The sequence below is a fragment of the Triturus cristatus genome, chromosome 11 (genome assembly GCF_964204655.1).
Source record: "Triturus cristatus chromosome 11, aTriCri1.1, whole genome shotgun sequence".
Taxonomy (NCBI): Eukaryota; Metazoa; Chordata; class Amphibia; order Caudata; family Salamandridae; genus Triturus; species Triturus cristatus.
The window spans coordinates 291,126,794-291,145,462 of record NC_140594.1 but is presented as its reverse complement, the minus strand read 5'-3'; the positions used below and the strand labels follow the sequence as shown (position 1 = coordinate 291,145,462).

The 18,669-nt window shown below is 43.4% G+C and overlaps 1 long non-coding RNA gene across 1 annotated transcript in view; it reads left to right on the top strand.

The window, feature by feature from the left end:
- The window catches only part of LOC146784068 (uncharacterized), an 82,989-nt gene extending 65,025 nt beyond the window's left edge, over positions 1-17,964 (top strand). Inside the window, exon 3 of the long non-coding RNA XR_014970516.1 lies at positions 17,648-17,964. This is a non-coding gene — a long non-coding RNA (uncharacterized LOC146784068). The remainder of the gene's footprint in view (positions 1-17,647) is intronic.
- The last annotated feature ends 705 nt before the right edge of the window (positions 17,965-18,669 follow it).

The window sequence follows — 18,669 nt, the reverse complement described above, 5'->3', positions numbered from 1 at the left end:
ACAGAAGAAATCACTGTTTTTCTTCAATCTGCGGAAAACAAAACTTGATTAAACATACAGTTGCAGCAACCGATGCTCACGATTGCGTGCATGATGTTTTATAAAAGCTACATTCACGTAGAGGATGTAACTGCCGATCACCTTGCCACAGGTTAAGTGTCGTTCAAAAACGTAATGTACCTATCAGGATTAACCACCTCTTATACTGTGCTGGCGTGCAAAAACTGTCCACCAACATAAACAGACTCCTGTCACATCTAGTTCTGTTGTCAAAAACAGCAACGGCCATCTTAAACTACTGAATGAAAAAAAGCTGCATGCTTATAACGATGAGTTTAAAAACAACCCGATCAACCAAAATAAGTTTCTGCCTGTATGAACCACTTGATCACATTTGCTTCTTGTGCATTAGCTGTTCTGTATAACTCGAGGAATGTCATCAGCCATTGCATTAGAGAAAGTTCAAAATTCAACCTTATTGTCATCTGCCCAGTGTCTGTTAGCGTGCAAAAACACAAAAGCAACTGTGTCTGCCCAATGTCTGTCAGAGCACAACTCAAAAACAACTGTGTCTGCTCTGTGTCTATCAGAGCGCAACTCAAAAGCAACTGTATCTGCCCTGTGTCTATCAGAGCACAAAAACACACACACAACTGTGTCTGCCCAGTGGCTGTCACAGTGCGTTGAAACACTAGCAACTGTTTTTCAAAGGGAGTAAACCACTCTCCAGCATTTGACGTTTTAATCCAAAGGCCCAAGAGCACCTTCTTCTTTCTTTGTTTTTCCCCACATACTCCAAGTAGCACACTGCCCCTGAACTATCACATGTAACTCAATGTCTCGTTTCTGTGTTGGCCACACGTCTGAAACACATTGCGTAAGCTCTTTTGCAAATTCATAAAAACATAGCTGCTTCTCTCACCACTCAGTCATATTTGAAAATAACATTTTTCATCACTTCTTTTTTCAGAATAACGTCTCTCCATGTAAAGCAAGGTTTGTCACTCATCAGACTGGTCAGTTTGTAACTGCAACCAACAATCGCTAATTCTAACAGGCTGATTTGTTTATCTTCTCTAATTTCTAAAATATTCCTGCACATCCACATTTTCTCGAGGCAACAATACTTCAGAAGCTTCTAATTCAACCAAAAATCCATTAATTTGTGGCTGAGGAAAGTCCTTCAAAGAATTAATTAAAACCTCCTCCTGTGCGCATTGTAAATTAAGCAAAACCAAAGGAAATGATGGACGGAGTGTTGAACATTGCAAGCACTCACCCCCAGTCAACTGATCTGGGTTTAATCCATCACCGTTCTTTAGCCCACTCTGCCACCCCAGTTCAGACATGGCCATATGCAAATCAGTCTGACCCTGTGCCTCATGGGAAAAGTCCAGCCCGAACTGCAAAGCCAGGTCTTCCCTGGACCGTAAACAAGCTTCCTAGGCCCGGTTTCTGTTCAACACTCCGTCCATCATTTCCTTTGGTTTTTGCTTTGTTCGCCATAAGTTGGCAGGGTATGCTCAGACGTGAGTCCCTTGCTCACTTTGCCACTGGATTCAAGCAAGACTGGCTGAAGACGGCTGAAATGCCAGAAACCGATCCTAGGAAGCTTGTTTCCGGTCCAGGGAAGACATGGCTTGGCAGTTCGGGCTGGACTGTTCCCATGAGGGCATACTTGGCACGATAAGAGTGGTACTAGTGACAGTATATGTCCCTAATTCAGATTCGCCTGATTTTTTCCCAAGACCTTTGGGGCAACATACTAAAAATTGGTTGCAACTCTATTGGGGGGTGTGGGGGGAGGGATTTTAATGCCATCCTAGGCGATGCCCGAGATCGCAGAGGTACATCACGCACGCTACACCCAAATGCCGAGGCTGTGTTGAACACAATAGTAAGGGAACGTGAGCTGGTGGATATATGGCGAGTTTGGCACCCAGACACATTGGAGGACACATGCGTCAAAACACAACACTCTGCCTGGTCTCGGATAGACTTTTGGCTTATTTCCAAAGACATTGCTACATGGGTGGTGGACATTAGACACTCCCCGCTGCACTCTTTCATACCACGCGCCGTGTCTCCTTAGACTACAGATAGGGACCGCACCTAGTCGTGCATTTACATGGCGACTTCTGCCGTGTGCTTTACAGGATGCAGCCTTTAGAGAGGAAATCAAACAAGATATCTTAGATTACTTCACACATAATGAAGGCTCAGTGTCATCATCGTCCTCCCTGTGGGAGGCCTTCAAGGTGGTGATCTGTGGCAGATGTATAGCCCGGCAAGCAGGCGTTCTGAAATCCATACGACAAACACTGAAGACCCTTGAAAACGACAGTCGCGAACTAGAACTTCAATATTATCGGAACGGCAGACGCGAGACACTCGCTCAAATTAGGGTAAAGCTCAGTGAATTTGTAGAAGCACAACGAGAAATCAACTACTTAGGGAAATCGGCGCAGGCGAGGAGATATGGGGAGGGCGAGCGACCCGGTAAGACACTCTCGTTCCTGCTCAAACCTCCACGCACCACAGACTATATTATCGAACTTCAAGGCAAGGAGCCACATACGATTAGGGGTACGCAAGACATTAAGGCCCGACTGGTAGAATTTTACTCGGAGCTATACACATCACAAAATATGCAAACACCGAGGACCTATAACCCTACTTTGAGTCCATTGAGCTGTTGTGGCATGGTAATGTTCATGGAGCATACCTGGATGAAACATTCTCTGAAGAAGATGTAGTCAACGTTATAGGCTGCCTCCGGACAAAGCACCAGGTTTGGACGGACTGCCCGCCTCCTTTTATAAACGTTATGCCTCCATTCTGGCCATACACCTGATGGCAGTGTATCAAGAAGCAATAGACACAGCTATATTACTCCCCATCCTCAGAGGCAGAAGTACTACTGCTAATTAAACCAGATACGCCGCCAACCCACTGTGACTCATACCGCCCACTCTCCCTTATTAATACAGATAACAAAATCTATGCCAAACTACTGGCAAATAGAGTCCAACCGCTATTGCCGCTTATCGCTAGACCCGATCAATCGGGATTCATCACACAGTTGATACCACAGTAACACTAAGGTGGGCTTGGGATAGTCTTAGACGTAGGGCAAAAATGCCAACGCTATATGCCCCATCGGTAATCCTTGCTAAAAATCCATTAATACCCCCACTCCAAGACCAAGGCGTCATAATGAGGGCCAGGAGATTAGGTATCAACAAGTTCGAGGATTTATACCGGGAGGAGGGATTCCTTGAGCCGCCGGCACCAACTGACACACCGCCCCCTTCCTTTTCAGATACCCTGCTCTACTACCGCATACGGGCGGTGTGCCGTCAGATGCACAATACATTTCCAGACCCTCCACCTACTCTGCATGTACTTGAACACATTCTCACGAACCCATCAGCGAAAAAGCTTATTACTCGGCTGTACACCTCAATGCAAACACATCATCCTGTGATCACTCGGACACTGAGGGAACAATGGAATACCGAGATACAACCGTACATAACTGAAGAAGAATGGAAATTCTGCTGTGCGCAGTTAGAACAATTGTCTCCCAATTACAAACTCGGGTTAATTTATTTCAAATTCCTTAATCAATATTACAGAACACCTTAACAATTGTCCCGTATGGGACTCAGGCCTAACGTGGAGTGCTGGAAATGCCATGCAGATCAGGCAACTTTTCTGCATTTGGCCTGGAGTTGCCCTAAGGTGGAAGAATACTGGACAGAAGTATTTAAAAATATAACCAACATACTCATGATTCCTGTTCAGCCTACGGCACTGATTGGGATATTGGGATACGCGAGGGAGACCCAGGTGGGTGTGCACAGGTTGTTAGCCATGCTATTGTTGATGGCAAAGTGTAGAAAAAGCGATGACATTGGGTAGAGCACGCCCCCACCCCCCCGGATAAAAGACTGGATAGTCGACGCTACTTTTTGTCAAGAGCAGCTGGCGGCATTTTGGGAGTTGATGCATGTGGCATCTAGACCGAATTATATTTGGGGTCCTTTTGTAAATTGGTTGCAATTAGCGGATACAGACACTTCTGTGCCTGCAGAGGCGGCACCAGACAAGTGGCCTTAGGTTTCTGTATACAACATGGCCCATATGATTGCAGAATGTATATGCCTGAGATATTAGTCCCCTGTATTAGCTGTTTGTACATCCAAAAGCAACGAAAGAGATGTTATCAAGAAGAGTTAATCATGAAAGAACATAATTGTATCACTCTGAGTAAAATATGCCTATATTTGTGTAAACTACTTTAAATCTGCTTATACAGCCAATAAAAATAAAAAAAATGAAAATATCTGTGCTTGCCCCTCATCTGTTAAACATGCATTAGAGGCAACTTCCCACCCCAATAACTCAGTTAGCATCTGGGAATCTGCAACTGAAAACATTGACATTTTAGAAAGCATTCTCCCCTTTTAAAATTGATTTTTTTTTCCGCATCCTGCAGAGTGACGCCAAAAATGTATTGGTTTGCACTCCCAGATAATGGAGAATACCACTCTCCCACACGGAGGCTCAAACATGACGAAGCAATAAACACAACACAATACCACCTGGAAAGGGATTTCACTTTATAAAATGAAGCACATCAAAGACTGTTTTCAGCATAAGGCTTGGGGTTTTATTTATGCAATGCTCTCTAACAGAAAGGCTTTCCCAGATGTCAATTGAAAAACATTCAAATGTATAGAGATATATATGTATATGCAAGCAATAATAACACTTGGCAAATGCAACTGTTAAATGCATAGATAATATAATGAAATAAACACAAGCAGATAATAATGGAATGTAACACAAGCAGATTATGCTTGATATCCTGCAAGAAATCAGAAAGATATATACACTAGATACATCAGATGATTAACTTGGATGTGCACTCAGACACTCACACATCACAAAGTCAATACTCAAAGAAAACACCTCAGATGATTATAGCCACTGGAAACTGAAGATGCACAGACAGTCAAGCATCACAATGACTGTTACAGCCACTGGAAACTGAATATGCACACAAACAGCCGCACATCATAATGGCAACAATCAAAAATCAAACACTTCACCTGGAACAAACTTCATCCTGGCCCACTCCAGACTGGGGGATTCACAGCCGAGGTCAAGAGACTCAGCAACCAGATGTCTGCACTGACGATGCATCCACTGTTCAGGCTCTAACAATCCCGGTTTCCAAGTCAACAAACATCAGCTTTATAATCTCAAAACACACTAGAAGGTTCCAAGACGCCTTCCCTCTGTGCCAAGGAAATTTACTGGAATTGGCCAATTTCCATGCAAGCATTCCGAAGGCAAAGGAGTTCTCAGGTTCCTTCTGCATTCTTATGTGTTTCAGCCTTTATCTTAAGAAAGCTTAGAAAGTCGCCGGCTGTACATTCAACAAACTCCCAAAAAAACAAAGCAACCTTGAACGTGAATAACCTAAACAACTTGAGTAATCTGGGAGCCTGACTGTATGCAAAAAGCTCAAGCAAGACAGAGTCAGGATTCAAGATGACATGAGGGCATGTCAAAGCCAATAGTAAGAACTTTATAATACTTCCCAATGTACAACACAATGTACATTTGTGCACCACTGCCTATAGCGTCACACACTTCATCTCCCAATGTACAACATAATGCAATTTTGAGCACCACCACTCATAACACTGCACTTCGAGACCAAAAAGTACATTCCACACCTCTCTCTCTCTCTCTCATCCTTTCAAATGCACATCCCACACGATCTGTTTGTGGCAAGGCTGTTCTACTCTGTGACAGCTCCCACTCTGCTAAAACTACAAAGAGATATGAAAGAAATCTTCACGGGAAACATGCATATGCAGGGAAATTATGTCTTACACCAAAAGTCAAATAAAATCATGGTAGTCAAAGGTCATCACGTGGTTCCAAACCATAGGAGTGCCTCTAGCACTAGAGACACACGCACACACTGGAGACTAAATGCATGGGATCTGCAGAATAGGAAAGTATTGGGAGGCTTAAGGGCAGACACAGAAGTCTTTTTCGCTGAAAATCTAGGATCGGTAGACTCAGGAGTCATAATGTGGGAAACATATAAAACAGTTTTAAGAGACAGAGCCCAAAATCGCATAGCATTGGAGAAAAAGAAAGACCAGGAAGACCTAATAAAACTGAAAAACTAATCTTAGCCCTAGTGAAACAGAACATTGCGCAGAAAGATCCCTTAATACTTAGGCAACTAGTGGACGCACAGCAAGAATACAAAGACATGGCATGCCAGGCAGCTAAAGCACAGGCTTTAGCGAGCCTCCACAGATTATATGACGTAGGGAACAAGTCAGGGAAACTCCTAGCCTGGCTTAGTAGAAAATAAGTAGGAGCCAGATGGATAGAGTGTATTACCCATGCACAGGGAGGGACACATGTCAAGGATGATCAGAAAATGCAGAACTTTGCGCTATACTATGGGGACTTCTATGAAGCCCGCCCCCTGGGAAATTGGCTTGATATTGAAGAATACCTGGCAGAGGTGCACACTCAGACACTTGATGATATTAATAGAACAGTACTGGAGGAAGACATTTCCATTGATGAGATTAAGGCTGCCATAGCTAGACTATGCCCAGGGAAGACCCCAGGACCTAACGGCCTACCGGCTGAGTTTTATAAGAAATGCGCAGACCTCCTAAGCCCCCATCTATTGACTCTTTTTACAGATGCATATGACGAGGAAAACCTTCCACAGGATCTTCGTATGGCCGCAATAGTACCGATCTACAAACAGGTGAAACCAAAAGACAAATGTAAATACTACCAAGACAAATCTCGAGACAAGTTATGGAATGGAACGTTGAAATTTGGGTTATTCAGCAGGGTGTACGGGGATGGACAACGGTATACAATATCTCCGACCCTTTAGGCATAAATTTAAGTATTCCAATGAATGATGACCCTAGTGCGGATCCCCGGATGGGCAGCATAATACTCTCATGGAACGTCAATGGGTTGGGGGATAGATTTAAACGTGTAATAGTATTACAATATCTGAAAAGACAATCACCCGATGTGGTGTTATTGCAGGAAACCCATATAGAAGGGACCTCCTATTGTGCGCTCAATAGATGGGGATACAAGCTGGTTGCTCACGCTGGGTTCACTAAAGAGTCAAGGGGGTTGGGTATTCTCATCCGCAGCTCATCCCCCCTGCGGATTCAAAATGTGACCCACGATACGCTCAGCAGGTTTGTGACCCCATCGGGAAGTTGGGAGGGTAGATTCCTTAACATAACGTCCCTCTATGTACTACCCACTCTGCACTCCTCCACCATTGCCGATTTGTGGGCTCATATACTTAATTTGCCTGAGGGAGAGTTGTTGATTGGGGGGGGGGGGGGGGGGCTGTAATACGGCCCTCCATGGAGACCAAGATAGGAAACCGGCAAGACCGGAAGAGACATCCGGAAAATTATTGGCGGTGTTCCTAAGTGTATGGGCCTAATGTACACCTATCACTCTGGGGTGCACAGGAGTTTGTCCGGCATAGATTATCTCTTTAGTAGAGCTGACTAGCTTCCAATGTTCAAAGAAGTGATGCACCTCCCCAGGGACATCTCCAACCACTCACCGGTCGTGGCGCTCTATGGGAGAAACCTCACTGTCAAAAGGTACAAGATGGCACTTAATCCCTGGTACTTAAAAGTGGCGACCATACGAGACGGGTTTATAGAGGCCACTACCAACTATTTCACCGAAAACAAAGGGTCGGTGGACTCGGCCTTAACACTGTGGGAAGCATATAAAACGGTGGTCAGAGGACAGGGAGTCTCAGCAATAACTATATAAGAAGGAAGAGAGAAAACAAATACAAGAAGTAGAAAGCGAAATCAGTCGATTAGAACATGATTTAATAAACTCAAACACCCCAGACACTAAGCATAGACTATCAATAAAGCAGAAAGAATATAGAGATCTGGCAGAAGATGCAATAGCTTAATACAGGGCCACTCAACATCGCATATACAAGATAGGTGATAAGACAAGCAAATTACTAGCGTGGTTAGATAAGCGGGAAAAAGCCTCTAGATGGATATTCGAGATTGAGACGATAGATGGAGCTCACCTTAAAAGTAGGCAAAGTATAGCGGAGGCGTTTGGAGAGCATTTTAAACAGATCTACACATCCACAGGGGCTTCCACGCACACAGAAGCACAAGAGTTGCTGGCTACACTTAGACTTCCCACACTTGACAATGCAGATAGTGCGGAATTAGATGCAGCCCTAAATAAGGATGAGGTGATCAAGGTGATTGGGGCACTGCAATCCGGTAAAGCAATGGGTCCCAGTGGTTTACCAATAGAATTACACAAATCATGTGTATCCACAATTGTTCCACACTTGACAGAAATGTATGACGAATGCTTTATCAGCGGAATGCTACCTGAAACCCAGAGCCCGGCTAATATCGTAGCGATTCACAAAACAGGAAAACCCTCCGAACAATACGGCTCGTACCGACCCATTTCCGTCCTAGATCCTGAGTGAAATTATTAGCCAAAATATTAACCACACGTTTGACACCAATACTGCATAAATTGATTCACCCAGACCAATCTGGCTTTATGCCGGGTAGGAACACCGCATTAAACCTAAGGCGCCTTAATGGGGTTTTGGGCAGGGCAGGGGCTATAAGAGAGGAGGCGATATTAGTATCCCTCAACGCTAAAATGGCTTTCGATGTGATTGAGTGGCCCTTCTTATTTGCAGTGCTCAAAAGATACAGATTCAGGAGAAAATTCATGTCCTGGGTACAGTTAGTCTATGCCGAGTCCCTAGCACGGGTGACGGTAAATGGGGGCAGATTCGCGATTTTTAAATTACAAAAAGGGACGAGACAAGGGTGCCCATTGTCTCCGTTGATATGTGTACTTGTATTCGAACCTCTGGCAATTTGGATAAGAGGAGACCCTTTGATAAGGGGCTTAAACTGGACGGCAGAATGGACAGAATCTCCCTCTACACCGATGATATCCTACTTTACTTGGCTAAACCATATTCCTCACTACATAGAACTTTACATATATTCTCACTCTTCCAAAAGTACTCCGGTTAGACCATTAACTGGGATAAATCTCTTATCTATGTCTTACATGGGGGGAGCCCCAAACTACCCATCCAAGGTTGTAACCGAAGGCTACCGATACCTAGGGCTCTAGGTCACGACAGATCCTGCGGTATTTTATGATACCAATCTGGACCCCCCCCCCCCTTTCGTCGTCTACAAACAAACGTGCAGCATTGGAAGACCCTGCCACTCGCGCTGCTAGGATGAGCCTCTTTACACAAAATGATGGCACTGCCTCGTTTCCTCTATGCACTGCAAAATACACCATACCTGGTACCCGATAAGTATTTTAAGGATATAGAATCAGAAGTCTGGACACTTCTCTGGAACAACAGCATTCCACTGATAGCACTGACCAAACTTATGAATAGTTAGTATGACGGTGGGATTGCTCTTCCAGCAGTCAAAAGCTATTACTGGCCCTCTCAATTGGTGGTCACCAATCATTGAACGTACTGGCCAGATACAGAGCCTGCCTACAGAATGGATAGATACAATATGACCCCAGGGAACTATTTGAGATATTTTTGGTGGGAGGAAAAATAGACCAAAATATACACAAACCTTGACTACTGTGTCGCTATGGCACACCGCAACAACGGCTTTGGAATGGAAAGATAAAATCACACTGGCCACCCCCTATTAGACTCTGATCGACTAGGACTATTGGCTAAAAATTCAGGGTTTGATAATGGGATCTTATTGGACTGTCTAAGGTTGGGGACATGTGTGGTAGGGGGAGGTGGCCCCATTTAAAGATCTCCAAAGAGATTATGAATTAAACGCAAAGGAAACCTTTCGATATCTTCAGGTCCGTAGCGCATTATAAAAAGTAATCCCCAAAGACACTGTCCTCCCGGCCTCGTCGCCTCTGGAGGATAGACTCCCAGATAACTACCGTAAAAAGGGGTGAAAACACGAGATAAATGGGCAGAGGAAATAGGTGAAATAAGCGACGAAGAATGGTTGGGAGCGCTCGCCTCCCCCCCGAGAGGTCGCGATCCATTCCAGATTCAAACTAATCCAACTCAAGATTGTACACAGAGCATACTATACCAGTGTGGTGCTGGCGAAGATGGGAGCCTTGGATAATTCACTATGCCCTATGGGGTGTGGCCAGGAGGGGATATACATGCACCAGTGGCGGGAATGCCCTATCCTTCAGGTATACTGGGAGAAAATAGCCCCATAAATGCTAGGAATCCGTGGGAATACCATGGAGTTCTCACCCCGACGGTGTCTCCTCAATATATGGGACGCAACTGATTTGACATCCAGCGAGAAAACCTGGGTCTCCCTGGGATGTGTGGTGGCAAAACTGAATATAGCAAAAACCTGGAAGGGTGAAACTAGGCCCAAGGTGCGAGAATGGGAAGCAGATATGGACTGGTGCATGCTAGCGGAGAGAGTGATATGTGAAGGAAGAGGATGCCCTAAAAAATGGACCAAAATTTGGGGGGCGTGGAATAAAAGTAGAAGTATGATTTGTGCCCCTTTTACTGACCCTTCCCTGCATGATCTCGGAAACTCGATAGCTTGACGTTCGCATCAAGATTGACACTGTAAAGATTGGATTTGACGATGTTGGTCTTGTATAGATCTATTAATCTACTTGTATAAATGCACTGTGCTCATCTGCTGCTAAACGTTATTTGTTGTTATGTAACATCTAATAAAAAGGTTTATTAAAAAAAAATGTGAATCCTACCGCCCAATATCCCTCCTTTACATAGAGGTAAAGATATTGGCAACTATCCTATCCACAAGACTACGCCAGGTTATAAGAACCCTGGTATACTATGATCAATCGGTATTTATGCCGGGCTGTGCTACCAGATGGAACCTACGTAGAACCTATAATTGGATGATGAAGGTTAAAAATCGTGACACCCCGCATTTACTACTATCATTGGGCGCAGAGAAGGCGTTCGATGCTGTTCACTGGTCCTTTCTGTAGGCAGTCTTGACAAAATTTGGCCTGGGTCCAAAATTCAGGAAATGGGTGGGATTATACAAGGCCCCCAAGGCTAAGGTTTGGTGAATGGCCGAACCTCTCGAGATTTCCCCATATGGTATGGAACGAGGCAGGGCTGCCCCCATCCCCCCTGCTTTTTGCCTTGACGGTGGAGACACTAGCCTGTTTGGTCCATCACCATCCAGAGATACATGGTTTCCAAATTAATCCAGAGGACAGCATGGAAGAAAGGATCTCTATATGCAGACGATTTTCTTTTATATGTCCCTCAACCTGACACGATTCCCATCTTATTCCACACAATAGATACAGAAGGACAAAATTTGGGCTATAAAATAAATTGGCACAAATCAGTGATCTATAGCCATGGCGAGGTGATGATATGGCCTGTACTCCCCAGAGATCTCCAAGTTGCAAACAACGGGTTTACATACCTAGGGATCTTCCTCACCACAGACATCTGCTGCCAAAATAATATTAAACGCATATTGACGAAATTTAAGGAGTACACACAATGATGAAAAACACTACTGCTCACTATAATTGGACGGGCGGCCAGGTTTAAAATGATAGAACAACAGTCCCATGCACAAGCTAACCGTATATTAATTATATCAATATCAGTGTGACAAAAGCTTGAGTCTTTACTGGAACATGCGCTTCAGTTTATTCACCACAGCCTTAGCCAACATGTGTTTCATCATGCTTACTGTGGTGCGCAGCGACTTCTTTAGGGCTAAGAAACAAACAATAGTACAGAACTGAGAATGAAAGGTATGCAACAATAGCACCTAATGTCAGTTTCCCATTGCGACAGATTAAATTTGAAGGATCGGCTCATGTTGCCTACTCGAGCCTGTGGAAACCCATGCTGTTTTAAATGTGTCACCTCGGTTGTTTAGTGACAAACTAGTGTAATTTAAGAAAAATTATAATAACACTCTTAGATAAAATAAACTGGTCTGGAGTTAAGGCATGCTTGTTCCTTGTGAGTCCAGTTGTGACATATTTGAACCTAAACAGTCAACAGTGACTTTGCTACTGTGAATTTAACATAACAACACCCCCTTAATGTTTCATGGTACTCGAAGGTATGTAATAAAAAACAAAATACTTATATTCAATATGTGAAGATCCTAGGGGAAAAGAGACCGGTAAAAAAAGAAAGAAAAATAATGCTAAGTATACAAGCCCTGTAAGAGCAAGTGTATTGTGCTAAGGTGACCAAATCTAACAGGGAAACCAACCTTAAATCCGGTTGCATTTCAGTCCCGAATAGGATTCAATAGGGCCCAATGTTAGACACACAATTAAGACTGCACATATCTTGTGTCCAGAAATAATCCCTCCTATTCACAGTATATGTATCCTCGATGTGTTTCCCAATGAGGAGTTCCTGAGGATGGGTAAATAAAGGAAAATGGCCTAATTACATATAAGAATATGCCCAAAGTAAAAATGGCAGGGGCATATTCTATATACTTTAAGAATATGGTAATGTGGTCCCACGTACCTTAAACGAGGATTTAGTGGTAGTGCAAGTTTATTCAGGCATGAATAAATACAATCTGTGTCGCAATGCTCCCTCTTGATGCAGGTTGTGCTTAAGAAAATAACCGGCAGCCATATCTTTGACGGTATTAATACGAGACCTTTGCCTAATAAAAAGGATCAAAGGAAAGTGTATCAGAACAAGAGGGTAGACAGACACCACGGTGAGTATTTAAAAGATGCCCCCAAACGCAGATACTCATATCTAGTGTAATTGGCACTGTACCGCTAATTGCAGAAAATCATTCAGTTAGTTATGGGTGTTTACCTCTGTGATGAACAGAGCTCTTTCCGGCGTGTATACTGGAGACCTAATGGCCGGCAGGAGAACACACGTTTATATAGGCCTGGGAGCAGAAACAGTTGTAGGACTGCACCCGCTCCAAAGACGTCGGCCATCTTGGAACGGTAAATTCATACCCCGCTTATCAATAAAGGTTAAAAGTGGGCAATTCATCAGCCTCCGAGGTGTGTTGATGTAGAGCTCAAGGGTCGTGGGTTCTTGATCAGCATTATGCTCGATTGGCTAATGCATAGTAGTAAAATAAATACCGTTGGCCATCTTGGAGAGTATAATCTCAGCATCCGGCTTAGTAACAGAGATAGTGATGGGCAAACAACAGGCCCAAGAAGGAGTGAAGAACATATCAAATTAAAGCGATTGTAGCTGTGTGCATCCAATAAGGATCTGAAAATATAATTTTGATTACCGTAGAGTTCATACAGAAAAAAGGTTTGTAGAAGGAAAACAATGCTGATGCCCCCATGCAATGGTGTGTCCACAGCAGGTTTAGGAATGTAAAGGAGACAAATGTAATAAAACATAATAGACGGAATGTGGGAGAACCATCCCTAGGGTAACCAATCCATCTGGATATAAGTTACCTGAAACAATACGTTTTTTTAATATTTGAATCCAAGAAAAAAGGGAGTCTCTAATAGTAGAGTTCTAAGGCAACATTAAATGAGAGTCAAGGGAAAGGGATTTCCGAGTTCAGTGTGTGCTGCAACCGTCTAAGCCGAACGGTACAGAATAATAGTTGTCAAAAATCTAAATTACACATATTGTATGGCCACAGGATCTACATACACAATCCTGTGGGTCACCTAAAGATAGTTAAACATACACAGTTAGTACATCGGTGAAAGAGTAAGCATATCGGTTCCAGAGTAAAGAAGAGAGGTTGTGATAGTAGAATCCTAAATCCAAGGGGATAGGAGAACAGGTATAAGGAGCATGATAGATGGTCAATGAACAAATGAGCTCCCCAAGTGACAGCCTATAGTGCTGAGGAAATCAAAACTATGTTAGGACGTGTAGTCCTAGGTAAACTTGCACGTAAGCGTATGGAAGCAAACTTCAAAACTTCAGTTCAAACTCAACAGTAGTAGTAAGATACAGATCACATCACAAACAAGTCAGAAGACCACATGGAGAATGTGGTACTGAGTAAATAGATAATGTTTCAGCTTGGTAGTATTACGCCTCAAGTGGGGACCGTGAACGCTAGTCCCCAAAAAGGTAGTGTAATTCGTGGCCTGTGTTTAGGCCCATTTCCACACTTCTTAATCACATGATCTAAGTCTCCTCCCTTCTCCTCAACATTAGTTCCCTATTGCCACCTCTCACGTCTCTGGGTATGGTATCACAGCCATTAAAAGGGAAAAGGTTTTGTGGCCACCCTGAGCAGGACATTCCAATATGTGCATGGCTACGGTGTACCTGGTGTCAGCCTGTTTATCCGCCCTGATGTGTTCTAAGATGCGGTCTTTCAGAGATCTGATTGTGCTGCCAATGTAGCTACGTTGACATTTGCATACAACCCCATAGACCACATAGTTGGTCTGACAGTTGATATTATTTATCTTATAAGACCGGCCATTCGGGCCAGAAAATTCTTTATTTTTGTAAGTGGCCCATCTGCATGCAGTGCGCCGTCCACATTTGAAAAAAACAAGTCCGTGTGTCGAGAGCCAATGTACCGGATTGCTCATCCTAGGATAACTAGGGCTAAGTAAGTTTCTAAGGCTCTTCCCCTTGTGGAAAGTTGTTTCTGGTCTGGAAGAAATGAAAAGTTCTAACATCTTATCAGCACGTAGTAAGTGCCAATGTTTCCTCATGCTTTTTGTGAGTGTCATGCTGAGCACATTGTGTCCATGACAAGCAGAGTAGTGTTGGGGCCCTCTTGCTTGCTTTTATCCTGACGTGCCTGTTGTCTTTACTTCTGAGATCCTGTTCAATGCATTGTTTACTGTCCTCTGACTGTAACCCCTGCCTTTGAATCTGTCCCCCTTTCTATTCAGGCAACTTACAAAGTCGCCTTCAACACTGCAATTGCGTAATGCATGTACAAATTCCCCGTAGGGGATAGCATTCATCTGATGTCTTGGGTGCGTGCAGGTGGCATGTAATATACTATTGCATGCCATAGCCTTCCTGTAAAGCCTGCTTTCAATTCTGTTATTGAAGACGAAGAGTTCCACATCTAAGAAAGTGATTGAGCTCTTGCTATGTTGGTAGGTAAATCTAATACTAGCGTCATTACTGTTAAGGTATGTCACAAATTCCGTCAGCCTCTCAGTGTTGCCTGTCCAAATTTGGAGGCAGTCGTCAATGTACCTCCCCCGAGAAAAGAATGGAGTCGCTCCAATCACTTTAAACAAAAGAGGAAGGTGCACCACAAAAAAGTCCAAACTTGAATGAGTCCTTAGAGTTCCTTTTAATTTTCATATATGTTACTTTAAAGACGCTCCAATCACTGCCTGTTTAAAATGATAACCCTCCCGCAATTTCTTTATGCCTTGCAAAACACATACCATTCCCTCCCACGAATGATATTTCATGAAATTGACACCAAATTATGCTCACTCCTGTGGTTAGGGAAACAACCAAGAATAGCATTACACACATTGCAATGAAATCAATACAATGGAGGGATATCACTGCCTGACATGGAAGCCTACAATTGGGCTGAACATGTAACACCAATAAATGACTGGATACACACAACGGGCAACCACCCAACATATAGACTAGAGAGAGAAAACATGTAATAGCGAACATTCCTCCATTACCTATACGGCCGTAAGGGTGTCAGGGAGCTGCTCCCAGCCACACAAGTTACGGTAGAGGCTTGGGGGAGGGCAACTAAAACAATGGGGTGGGACCATAAACTTACCAAAGAAACACCTCGGTGGCAGGAAAACTGGTTGAAGGAACTAAACAAACTGAGAGGGTTCAAAGAGTGGGACACCACAGGCATTTCTACGATAGGAGACATTACCGACAAAGGTAATTTTAAAAGTTTTAACGCCCTCAAGACTAAATTCTCACTTCAACCAACCCAGTTCCTTAAATATGCCCAGCTAAAACATGCATGGCATGCAGAAAACATAGAAGGTACCTCCCTGCCGGACTATGCGCCACTGGAAGGGAGATTACTCCAGGAACATCCCATGACAAAGGCAGTATCGGCCACCTACAAAACCCTAAATAGCAATACTCCAGACAGACTAGGCAAGTTGAGGACCACATGGGAAAAAGATATAGGCACAATGGAGGAAGTAGACTGGGAGGCAGCCCTGATGCACCCCAGAGATGTTGCAATCAAGTCTCGTCGCCTTCTTATCCAATACAAAATATAACACAGGGCTTACTACGACCGGGCCAGATTCCACAAGATAGGACGAGCGATGGATCCAATATGTCACAGATGTGGACAGAAAGACGGGAAATTTTACCGTACTATTTGGGGTCTGCGCAATTATACTGGTCTACTAGAAGGTAGTCATAATGGAGCTTAACAAAGTACTGAAGACGGGTATTTCTCCTGACCCAAAATTTATATTGCTAGGAATCCTGAACGAAATTATGTGGACAGATCATAACTGTTATTTAGCACACTAGGACGAATGGAGGCAAAAAGGGACATAGCGAGACAATGGGGGGGAAGACAACCATGCCAACGATCCGAGAATGGAGAACGGAAATGGATATGTACATGGCTGCAGAGAGGGTCACATACAAGGCCAGAGGTTGCCCAAACAAATTCCACAAGGTGTGGGGCAGCTGGAGGAAATATTATGGACTGGATGTGAGAGATGATATAGACTAGATATGTTCTGAATGAAACATAATAGATACTAGTATATGAAATACACTGAGGGGAATTGTTGTTTTGAATATGGAGGAGGTAAACGTTGTACTGTGTGAGAGGAAATGGGGGAGCCACATAGTAACGCCTCAAAATATTCCTGGCTAAGAAATAAATGACACCAGGAAGGCATCATGGAAATGATGCTCTTCTCCAAGATGGCACCGTGTGTTACAATGCGACTGTAGTTGGATTTTGTTACTGTTAAAGAGCAATAAAAACAATTTTTTAAAAATCACGCACAAAAAAAAAAAAGTGTGTGTCTCTATGCGGTGTCGGTGACCTGGCCAAAGAAAGCATGAAAGAGCTCACACTGGATGCTAAATTCAAAGATGATCCGTACAAGGTACCCCAAAATCCTTAAAATGCCCCTGCTAACAGAGCTGTACTGTTTCATTTTAATGGAGTGTGAGTATGCGACATTGCTGTTTGTCTGAAAAACCGACCTATCAACCATAAGAAATACAGCCAGGGAAGAATGTTTCTGAATAATGATGAATTAATATTTTACCAGGTAAGAGGAGCTATTTTCCTAAGACAGAGGCCCAAACAGTTGCTTTTTGCAGTAATATTTTTTTATGTAAGTATCTGGCCTTTTGTATACAAATGGTGCTGGCAGCAAACTTGTAACATCGCAGATTATGAATAGATCTCTGCAGTGTGGGTTCCTTGATTGAGGATAATCTTGTTATGGTAACAAAGAAACGTGCTTCTATTTAAGTGTATTGTGTAACTTTGTCAGATATGCTCTAAAGTCTGTCTAGAAGTTTCAAGCCTTGTTGTATTAGTATGTGTTCTTACTCCCTTTGCAGGCTGCAGTGCCCTGGAGCAGTTGTGGACCTTACTTACCCCATAAACAACTGACATTTCTACATCTGGCCACAAGTGCCTCCAGAACAACGACTTGCATGCAGTACTTGATGGAATAGACCAAGATAGCACGTTGGTGCCTCAGAGATCTCTGCTTATTCAGGCTTGTGGACAGTAGTCGTCAGATCCACCCAGGATTTATTGGCCATGGCCCATTCCAGACCAGTAGGCGCAAACACGTATTCGTTGCCATGAATTTGAAACGTCAGCTCGATCGAGACAGGCCTTTTATGTGCTGGCGTTTGTGGGTGGAATAAACTCTGTGAATGCGTTAAAATCCCTTTGTGACTGCAGTGTGTGGTACACATTTGTTAAAAGGTTCCACTTTGATAACATTTATCATTTTTACATTCCTTATAGAATCGAGAGCAAACACTCATCATCATGTTTGCTAACATCATACATATCTTCAAATACTCACCACTTGGAGGCTGCTCCTTATCTAAAGGTAATATTCCATTGGGCAGAAAGACTAGTTCATTTTGCATAAATTTTTATTCAGAAAAAAACTAATAAAAGCTGGACAAGTCTGGTAACTAAAACTACTAGCAGCAAAAGTAATTGAAAAATATGAGACTTGTAGAATCTTTGGTAAAGGGAATGCCGTTATCTATTAGTGCTGATTCTAACTTACTATCTTCGCCTAGAGCTAAGAAACACAACCTATGTGGCTGAATAAAATAAAGTGACCACTGGAAGTGCTAATTTCAGACATACCTCTGCCACATTTTTGGGCAGACCATTTTGTTTAAAGAAGAGCTGGAAGGATCACCAGGATGAGACCAAATGTCCAGGAATCAGCAAGCCTATAGTGAGACATTGCCAGCCTAAAGTTATCCGGGTTGTTTGACTTTCCTGGCTGTCAGACCTCAGGGTGCTTTCATCTTCTAATGCTGAAAAAAAAAAGAGTTTGCAGCTCATATCTTTGCTGTGGGAAGGGTCAGCAGAATTTTGACAAGGGCTC